The 11,298-nt window shown below is 38.6% G+C and overlaps 1 long non-coding RNA gene across 2 annotated transcripts in view; it reads right to left on the minus strand.

Moving 5' to 3' along the window:
- Nucleotides 1-10,924, minus strand: part of LOC123590965 — a 42,273-nt gene extending 31,349 nt beyond the window's left edge. Inside the window, exons 1-3 of one of the 2 annotated variants that reach the window (XR_006709058.1) lie at nt 10,621-10,924; nt 7,976-8,019; nt 6,105-6,163 (exon numbers count right to left, since the gene is read on the minus strand). This is a non-coding gene — a long non-coding RNA (uncharacterized LOC123590965). Of the gene's footprint in view, nt 1-6,104; nt 6,164-7,975; nt 8,020-10,620 lie in introns of those variants that run through there. The other variant, XR_006709057.1, reaches the window with a different exon arrangement.
- Nucleotides 10,925-11,298: the final 374 nt, after the last annotated feature.

Raw genomic sequence — 11,298 nt, forward strand, 5'->3', positions numbered from 1 at the left:
GCCCACCTCCCCCCAAAGAAGCTATTACCTAGGCAACTCTAGGCTTAATACACAATATAATACACAATAGGAAATCAGTAACTGTTATTGAATAAGTGCATGAATCTAACATTAATTGAGCTCCTGAGTTCTAAGTTGTAGGCAGTGTGTATTTGCTATTTTTATCTGTTGATTATTTGTTATGTACAAGTTAGGGTAAAAGTCAAGTTGCTGTAACAAAGAGACACGAAAATATAGTGGCACACTTAAGATGGTTACCGCATAACAGACCAGTGGTAGACAGTGGTCCAGGACGGGTAAGTAGGTATGATGTGCAAAGTAGGTGTGCTCTGGGCCCCAAGCTAGTGGGTTACATCTGCCATCTTTAACCTGTGGCTTCCATCTCCTGGTCTGAGGCTGCTCCATTTCCCAGCCTGAGGAAATGGGGAGGGAAAAATGACAGAGCAGACGAGTGGACAGCAAGAAGCTTTCTTAGCACACATTTTGTCCATTCATGTCACATTGGCCACAATTTTGTCACATGACCACACTTTAGCTGCAAGGAAAGGCAGGGAATTTAGTCTTAAGTTGGGCAGCCATGGGCCTGGATAAAACTCAAATGTGGAAAGTTGGAAGAAAGGGAAGAGGTCTATTAATAAAACAAAAAAGAGAAAATGGATGTTGGGGTAGAGACACTTGTCCCTACCACAGTGTGTTTTGGAGGGAAAAGGAGCAAAAAGAAAACACATTTCACAAAATATAAACAATTAATAGGGATACTAGCTGTATCTGTTAGATTTTTCTATCCCAAACTTAGAGCTTAAAACATGTATTTGCTCAGAATTCAGTGGATTAGCTGGGTTAGGCTCAGCTAGGATGGTTCATTTCTGGTCTATGTGTTGTTGGTCAGGCTCAATCATGTGTCAGCTGGCTGACAATAGCATCATTGGCATATCTTGTAGTTGTCTGGCTCTTGGCAGAAGCAAAGAAGGTAATTGGCCATATGTTACTCATCATCCAGCAGGTAAATTTAACCTTGTTTACATGCTATTGGCCACAGGGTTACCAAGAGTAGCAAGGGAGGGTCCTGTGCATGGTACTTTTCAAGGGTCTAGTTGTATCACATGTGCTAATGTTCTATTGGCAAAGCAAGTCACATGGCCAAGTCCAGAGTCAAAACATAAAGAAATAGATATCAGCTCTTAATGGGTTGCAAAGTCACATCAAAGGGACATGTATATAGGAAGAAAAAGAGTTTCTGACCATTTTTTGCAAACATCTACTATAAAAGCTAGACTCAAGGTATATACACACAAAAGTATCACACAGAACATTCTGCAAAGCTTCAAAATTGTTCTAACATTGTTGGCAAAAATTCATAAAGGGAATAATTATGTATTATCTGTAGCATCATGAAAAGTACAAATCTAAGTATAATTAACCATTTTCACTTTAAGAAATAAAATAAGCTCTTTAGGGGTGCCTGGGTGGCTCAGTAGGTTAAGCATCCAACTCTTGGTTTCAGCTCAGGTCATGATCTCATGGTTCGTGAGTTTGTTTGTTTTTTTTTTTTTAATTTTTTTCAATATATGAAGTTTATTGTCAAATTGGTTTCCATACAACACCCAGTACTCATCCCAAAAGGTGCCCTCCTCAATACCATCACCCACCCTCCCCTCCCTCCCACCCCCCATCAACCCTCAGTTTGTTCTCAGTTTTTAAGAGTCTCTTATGCTTTGGTTCTCTCCCACTCTAACCTCTTTTTATTTTCTTCCCCTCCCCCATGGGTTTCTGTTAAGTTTCTCAGGATCCACATAAGAGTGAAACCATATGGTATCTGTCTTTCTCTGTATGGCTTATTTCACTTAGCATAACACTCTCCAGTTCCATCCAGGTTGCTACAAAGGGCCATATTTCATTCTTTCTCATTGCCACATAGTACTCCATTGTGTATATAAACCACAATTTCTTTATCCATTCATCAGTTGATGGACATTTAGGTTCTTTCCATAATTTGCCTATTGTTGAGAGTGCTGCTAGAAACATTGGGGTACAAGTGCCCCTATGCATCAGTACTCCTGTATCCCTTGGGTAAATTCCTAGCAGTGCTATTGCTGGGTCATAGGGTAGGTCTATTTTTAATTTTTTGAGGAACCTCCACACTGTATTCCAGAGTGGCTGCACCAATTTGCATTCCCACCAACAGTGCAAGAGTGTTCCCGTTTCTCCACCTCCTCTCCAGCATCTATAGTCTCCTGATTTGTTCATTTTGGCCACTCTGACTGGCATGAGGTGATATCTGAGTGTGGTTTTGATTTGTATTTCCCTGATGAGGAGCGATGTTGAGCATCTTTTCATGTGCCTGTTGGCCATCTGGATGTCTTCTTTAGAGAAGTATCTATTCATGTTTTCTGCCCATTTCTTCACTGGATTATTTGTTTTTCGGGTCATGGTTCATGAGTTTGAACCTTACATCAGGCTCTGCGCTGATGGTATGGAAACTTTTTGGGATTCTCCCTCTCCTTCTATCTCTCTCTCCCTCTCTTTCTCTTTCTCTCTCAAAATAAATAAATAAACAAAAAAAATTAGCTCTTTAAAAAGAGTATTAGAGAAACATTATGAAAACAAAATTGGCACAACATTCTGGGTAGAGAATGATACTCCCTAGGGAGAGTATCTTTTGAGCTCAGTGAATAAAATTATACTAGCCCTAATAAAACTTTTTAGCTACCTAATAGAACATTTTACATCTCTCCTCATTTAATTTTCTAATTCAATTCCATAGGCCTTTATTGTGTGCCTACTGCATACTATGCCCTGTGGCAACTGTGTAAAGACAAAGAATCTTGTAATATTATGAGTTTGCACATTTTTTAATTTTTTTTCTTGCTAAATCATTAATAACATGAGTTTTGTGAAAGTATTTCCATTTTTTTGATCAGAGAATCAAATAGGAAGTGTAACTTACTGAAACTATCCAAGGATGCAGTGGCAGGAGCCAGGACAGAACCCAGAGCTGTCTTTACATTGTGCTTGGGAATGTAGGTGGGAAGAAGGCAAGCAGGACAGAAGAGGGCGACATGTCTTATTTTAGAAATTTATGCATGCAAAGTGGGATCATAAAGTAATATGTGGAAGTAGTAAAATTAACCCTATGAGGTTAGTGTAATAATATGCTTCTAGGGGCACCTGGTTGGCTCAGTTGGGTGAGAGTCTGACTCTTGATTTCAGCTCAGGCCATATTCCAGGGTCGTGGAAGCAAGCACCACATAGGGCTCTGCACTGAGCATGGAACCTGCTGAGGATTCCCTCTTTCTCCCTCTGCCCCCTCCCCTACTCATGCTCTGTCTTTCTCTAAAATAAAAAATAAATAAATACTAATAATATGCTTCTAGAAGCTTACCATCTCACTCAGAGTAAAACCCAAAGTCCTTACTGTGCCCTATGAGGGCCTGAAAGACCTACCTATTCTTCTAACCCCATCTACCATCTCCTTCTCCCTCTCTCTGCTCCCACCACCCTGCTTCATCGCTTTCCTCAAAAAAAAAAAAAAGTTAGAGAGGGAGAGAGCCAAACCATAAGAGACTCTTAAAAACTGAGAATAAACTGAGGGTTGATGGGGGGCGGAAAGGAGGGGAGGGGGTGATGGGCATTGAGGAGGGCACCTGTTGGGAGGAGCACTGGGTGTCATATGGAAACCAATTTGACAATAAATTTCACATTAAAAAAATAATAATAAAAGAAATTCATTGGGAAAAAAAAAAAAACCAAAAAAAACCACAAGACATTCACCTCAGAGCTTTCACTTCCTGTCCCCTCTGGCTGGACCACTTTTCCTTCCCAGATCTCTGGAAGCCTTTCCTCAAATCTTCGCCTTACTAAGGAGGCCCTTCCTAAACATATATAAAACACAGCCTTCCCTCTACCTCTCATTCTCCACTTAATGTGTCCTCTATTTTATTCTTAGTACTTATCATCACCTGACTTCATGTATATTTATTGTCTGTCTCTCCTACTAAATAGGAGCTCTTCAAGCTATGATCTGTTTTTGTTGGCTGTTTTATCCTTAGTACCTAGGAGAGTGTCTGGCATACATTGAGCGTTCAGTAAACATTTGTTGAATGAATTATCTTCTATTTGCATATATTATGTATTATATTATGTGTATATACCTATGCATATATACACAGATGTATATATGCATACTTACATATGTCAATGCAGGATAATTGCTACAGTGTGGTTCTGGGATTCATTAACCATCTCGTCACAGGGCATCACTGTCACTCTGTAATTGTTAACTTTATGTTTCTACCTGGTTCTGATCCCCTTTTGTTATTCTGTTGCAGTGTTCACTGATTGGTTTCTGGTTTGTATTTTACACAGATTCATGAATTTCACCTTCTTTTGTCAAACCAGGTACCACTAATTAAAGAGAATCAGCATGACCTTCAGTTTCTTACGATGCACTCTTTCAAGTAAAGAGAATATCTGCCCTGCAATACATAGGTGCTGCCTATAATAGTTATTTCTTTTGACCTACATGGTCCCTTTCCTATTTGCTATTACACAAACCCAGGCAGTGATGAACCACAGTGCTCTCCATACCACAGATTCTGCAGTATAAAATGCCCCCCACAAAATTCCTGCTACACAGTATCTATTGCAGATATATAATGAAGAGGTTTAAATGCACCTTTCAATAGTTGGGTTCCTGCAAGTAAAGGAAGGCTTTCAGATTAATTATTGCTTGGAAGCCTCTCCCCCATTAAACAAAAGCTATTTGTTGTGTGATTATCTTCTGCTTCTAAAATATCCTCCCCTTAAACACAGGAATAAAAGCTGATGGCTTGCTAGCTCACTGAGGGCTTGCCATTTAATGCTTCCATGACTAGATAGTGGCCCATGTGGGCCACTGGGTACAGGTAGATCACCATAGAGAGAACTCCACAGGAGCTCAAAAGGTGGACAAAGAGAACCAAGCAGGGGGGTGGGGGGGGGAGGGGAACAGTGGGCAGGTAGGAGAGTTTCTAAGACAACACCTATCTTCCCAGTTCTCAATCTTAGCCCTTCTCTTTATCCCAACCGCCACTTCTCCAATTTAGACCCTTAAAATCTCTTACTCAACTATCCCAGTGGTCCTTGAATGTTCTCCCTGACTGCATTTTCTCTTTCCTCTAATTTCTCTTTGATAGAATCACCTGAGACTTTTCCCAGGCTCACAAATGGGATGCTATCACTTCAACAATCTTCAATGCTTCCTGTTGCTGGTGGAGTCAACCCCATACTCCTTGCTGAAGCACTAAACAAACCTCTTACTGATCTAATCCCAGGTCACTCTCCCAACTTCATCTCTCAGTACACACCCTCACTCAGCACCAACACTGCAGCTAAAAAGAGCTACACATCAGGTACTTTCTGACTTTTTTCACCCTGCCTCCTTTTATTTCTTCTACCAAGAAGAAATACCTTTGACCTTCCCTTGAGAGCCAGTTTACTCCTCCTGGCCCAGACAACATTGAGCTAATTCATGAGACCTTCCTTGGTCCTTTCAGTAGGAATCAATTGCTCCTTCCCTAGTGTTCCATCAGGTCCTGCAATTTCTTTCTACTGAATATGCATCATACTTTTCTTTGTTATTTGGTATATGCCTTAATCTCCCCCCAGTAAGTTGCCAGCTCTTTAAAAATGCATTCATCTCCATATCCCTTATGGGGCTTACACCATGTGCTAGGCATGATTTCAAATGCTGCAGGTGTGTTAGTCATTTTTTAATCCTCCTAATAACCATACAAAGTAGATACTTTTATCCCCATTTCACAAATTAGTAGAACTAGGTACAGGCAAGTTAGGTTATTTGCCTACCCTCCAGGAGCCAGTAAGTGTTGAAGCCAGTCAAACTTACCCTAGAGAGTCCACACTTAAACACTATACTATGCATATATTTAAATTTATTCAAAGAAACCATTTAAATAGTTCCAAAGACTGATAGAAAATGCTATAAAAGAAGGTGATAGGAATATTAGGGAGAAATTCAGACCAAGAAAGCCCAGAGAAGTTAAGCTGCTTACCTGAGTTCACACAGTGAGGTACCGAGAGAGACAAAATGAAATCTAGGTCTCCAGAGGCTGGCCTGGTGTTCTTTAAACTAGATCATGGCTGCCATGTGGTTCCTATGGAGTGTCTGGGCAACAAAAAAAAAGAGATGTGAAATATAATTGAGTCTCATGTAATTGTAAAAAGTAATGAGAAACTCAGGCAAAGATGGATCTCAAGATACAACAAACTCTCTAATAAACACATCTCTGCTGATGAATTTTCTTAAGCTCTAAAATGCAAAAACCTAAATCCATGGATCCAAGGAAATGCAAAATGCAAATGGACAGAACCTAGAAAACAATAGCAAACTCTTTTCTAGGTGCTTACCATATGTTGGGAGCTGTGCTAGCACTTGATCTAATTTCATCCTCACAGCCAACCCATCATCATCATCATTATTATTATTATTAGCCTCATTTTACAGAGAAGGGAACAGTCTCTGAGAAACTGAATGACTTTCCAAAGGTCACAGAGAGGGTAAGAAGTAGCACTGGGATGCATATTCCGAATGAGTGTAATTTTTCAGAAAATAGAAGTTTATTCCTTGAAGTCCTAAAACCATTTTGGATTTCAATACTCTCATATGTCGTACACACTTTCTTGCCTTCCAAGGGAGAGAATTGGAATATATTTTAATCTTTCACTTAGTTCCCCAAATCATCATTTTGTGTGTCCCTGTGTACCAGCTCCCTTCTAAATGGTTGTAAGGAAGCAATTATCATACAATGCATTTTTCAGGCAGGTATGTCTAATGTCTCACCATTTTAAAGGGTCTTTAAATTTCTTAGTTTTCTTAGTCCCTGTGCCTACTTTTGTAGTTTTCCCATCTTTCCTCTCATCAAAACACAGCAACTATTATTTCTTGCAGTTATATGCCTTCATCACCCCCTCTTCTTTCTGCCTTGGGTTGGGAAACCACCTAAAGTATTGTTAGAATTGAGTAAAACTTTAGAGCTTTAGAAATTAACTCAGGTGCTGAGATACTGTACCTCAAGTGAAGTTCCTGAGCAGAAGGGAAGCCATGTCAAACCCTTTTCTTTAACTGTATCCTGATTATTTAAATCTAGACAAATGCTGGGGGCTTGGTGGGAGTTGGATACACACATATAACATTTCTGTGTAACGACAGACTTATCAGGAAGAATAAAAAAGCAACCATTTAAAAATAATAACAATACAGAATTCTAATAGGATCAGATTGTAAAATTTCAAATGGTATTTTTATTCTTTATTAAATATAAGAGAGGTGATATGGTAAGAACCTGGACTTTAGACCTAGAAATAACTAACTATACAATCTCTCTCCACTGCTTTCTGACAATTGACTTGGGCAAGTTACTTAATTTTCTCTGAGCTTCCATTTCTTATTTTCACATCTTAAATTGTGGATACTGGTAAAAACCTATCTTATAAAATATGTAAAGTACCTGATATATAACAGTTAGCTTTAAAATCCCATATAATAGACTTGAGATCATATTTTTTTACTTGAACTTAAAATACACTTTGTCTTAAAGTTATATTCATGGTCTAAAATTTACCATGATCATTAATCACTAATGATTATATGGCACAAAAGTTTCATGTTAGCTTAGAAATTTTAAAGCTAGCAGAGTTTTACCTTCAGAGTATCTGTATGGTTTGAATTTACCAATCATCATTTGAGCCAGATGGCTTAAATTCAGTAGATTCTTACTAAATATCTGTTGGATGGATAAATGGATGGATGGACGGATGAAGAAAAATACTTGGACACAAAGTTAATACTTAAATAGGATGGATTATGGATGAGTGTATGTGTGTGTGTGTGTGTGTGTGTCCATATCTGCTAAGAAAATTATTCTAACTAGATTAGAAGCATCATCTAATACAAGAAGATCAATGTGGCAGTACCTACCTGGACTTGAGCTTGAAGTATGAAAGGTCCTCAGAAACATGTAACTGGAAGAAAGAGGAGAGAAACTAAGTAAAGTAAAAATGGATGTGAGGGTAGCACAGAATCTGGTCCAGCTACAAAGACTGGCCCGGGGAAAGGAAGCTGGATAGTCTAAGGCCTAGAATCCAAGGGGTATAGAAAACATGGCACTATTCAGGAAACCCTTACAACTGCATGGTCTGGTCTTAGAAATAGAGTGCACAGGAATGGAAGATTCAAAAAGGAAGAGAGCAGAGAAGCTCAGGAAATGGAAGAAGACAGTCCTGGGAGATTTTCCCATTCCCTGCAGAGTTGGGGCCTGCAGTCTGATATACCAGGACAGCGCCCAGCTCTCAAAGAAAGAGACTGGAAGGAACAGTCTGGTATTGGGGGCCAGAAGGTCAGAGGAAATAGGCAGAGAAATACATGGCTGACAAGGTATGGGCTAAGGCAAAAACTTGAGAGGACGAAGGTGCCAGACCAGGTAAAAGAGAGAGTAGCAAATACTATAACTCTACCCATGTGATGACAGAGCAGTGGCCATCCCAAGTCTAAGTGTTCAGAAGATTCAAGGAAGCAATGGAGCCTAGCACCCATGGCTGGGCTGAGTCCTGGATTCCAGGTCCAGAAATGAGACTCATTTTCACGTCCTCCTAAATAGTGCACATGAGGCTAATATGTCTGCCTCACTCAAGATTAGCTTCAGAATCAGGAAATAGTTGGTGCTGGATATGGTGAATCAACAGCCCTAGTTATAAGAAATAGGGAAGGCAGAAGCAAGAGAAACGATGCTGATGATATGTTTCTGTTAAAAATGTATTTTGAAAAGCTGCTTGAGGGCAGGAACCAGGTCTTCTTTATCTGTTCATATCTTATAACACAGGTTTGCATAGGTAGGTAGGATTAACTGTAATTAATCCTTAGCAAAATTTACAATACACCTTTATTCATAGGTACAAATTAAGACCTCCAGTCACTAATCGTAACAAGACCCACTTACATTTTTTTCTCCTGGTGTCTGTAAACAAGTATGTCCTACCATATCCCCCCTTGCTTCTCAAAAATATTTTCAGTTTCTGAACTCATGTCTATGTGGACCCTGACTTCTTCTCAGAGGAAAGTGTTAATTACTTCCATAGGAATTTTCCGTTAATCTTAAACCTCTTACCAAAGGTATTTGGGAGACTCATCTAGACTCATAGACTAGAACTCTGAGCTTCTGCATAATTTTCTCTTCGTAGTAGTGCCAAGTTTAATGAAACAAACATTTGTTTAGCCACTACTATGGGGATTAGATGAAAGGATACAGAAGAATAGTGAGTATTTGGGGCAAATATGATTATGACAAGGTCCCTGTCCTCTAGAAGCTTTAAAACTAGTCAGATAAGCAAATAAAAATAATGAAGTATGCTAAAACTGAATGAAACAAATACCATAATGAAGATGCAAAGAACAAGGAAGCAGAAACAATTAATTCCAACCTAAAGGGTATATATTTCTAATTTCTTTTATTTTTATTTTTTTTAACATTTATTTATTTTTTAAAAAAATTTTTTTTTAAGTTTATTTATTTTTGAGACAGAGAGAGACAGAGCATGAACAGGGGGAGGGTCAGAGAGAGAGGAAGACACAGAATCAGAAGCAGGCTCCATGTTCTGTGTCAGCACAGAGCCCGATGCGGGGCTCGGACTCACGGACCGCGAGATCATGACCTGAGCCAAGGTCTGACGCTTAACTGACTGAGCCACCCAGGCGCCCCTGTATTTCTAATTTCAATATCACTTCCTCTGTGCATTTCCTGGACCCTGAAACAAATCGCACTTACTCTCTTCTCCAAAGCTCTGTAGTATTTAATTCTAACCTCTGAAGGAATTTTCTTAGACTTTCTACTACCTCAGTTATATGTCTCCCACCCTCAAAGTAGACTAAAAAATGATGGAAGACTTGTGTATCTGATACAGGTTCTTGGACAATAAGGGGCATTAAATCTCCATTTTTTTAAATTGAACAAAAAAGCATGTGCACGCATACACAAAATGAATGCCTATTGTTTGGGGATAATAATTATTCTTAATACTCTGATTCCAAAATATTCCCCCTAAGCATCCATGATTAACATGTTGAATTAGAGATGGTTCATATCCCACTAGTTTCAAAACAATTGCTTCAGTTATTTTTAATAAAGAAAATTACAAAATCATTATTCAATTTTTTGATGTAGCAGCACAAATAATTTATGGAAAATCTAAACAAAACACTACTTCAATATATACAATGTATGATATCCATAAAATGAAATTTTATTTATATCTAAGCATAAAAATATTCAATAAAGTTATGATCAAAAACAAAACCCTACTCTTTGCAGGAGACAATAACTATATTACTAGATTTTTGGTTATTGGTTTAGACCAATATTTAAATTCATTAAAAGAAAAGGCAATAGTATAAGTCATGTATACTAATTAAAAATAATTAAGATCTTGAAATCGAGACCAAATCCAGAATGTGCAACACTGAAACCAATAAATGCATAATTCCCAATAAGTATTCTCCTCTAAGTCACAGAATACAGATGATTTTTGATGTAAGCATTCTATTATAAAAAGACCTTGTCTGACCCTTACCATTGTAAACTTCTTCTCCAGGCCACACTTCCCACTGAGAATTCAAGATCTGGCATTCAGTTCCCACATTCAGAGTTCTTAGATCTCCAGTCTTTGCAAGTTATTTCTCCAAAGAGTTTAATATGGCTATGTAGAGCTAGAGGCCCTAACAAACACATGTTGGAGGAAGAAAGAAAAAAAGGAAAGAAAGAAGAAAGGAAGTTAGTGGGAAAAGAAGGAATTCTGGCAAGAAGGGAGGAAGTAAAGGAAGGAGGGAGGGAGAATGAATTCCATTTTATCCAATGGGTTTAAAATTTTAAAGCCTGAAAGTTTTCCTATGGCTTATAGCAAATTGAGAAACATTTATTCAAGAGAAATTTAATAAATCTTGATAAGAATCAAGAATCCATGGCATTTGACCTACAACCTGCTCATTCACTCTACATCAATCTCAGTGCAACAGAAGCTCAACTCTGGGTCCCTACAGCCAAGATGGGACAGGAAGGGAGGAAGAGAGGAAGGAAGGGAGTGTGATGGTTATTTTCATGTGTCAACTTGACTGGGCCACAAGATGCCTAGCTATTTGATCAAACATTATTCTGAGTGTCTCTGAGTGGTGTTTTTGGATGAGATTAACATTTAAATCAGTAGAATGAGCAAAGCAGATTTCCCTCCCTGATATGAGTAGGCTTCATCCAA

Source organism: Leopardus geoffroyi, chromosome B4, assembly GCF_018350155.1.
Source record: "Leopardus geoffroyi isolate Oge1 chromosome B4, O.geoffroyi_Oge1_pat1.0, whole genome shotgun sequence".
NCBI lineage: Eukaryota > Metazoa > Chordata > Mammalia > Carnivora > Felidae > Leopardus > Leopardus geoffroyi.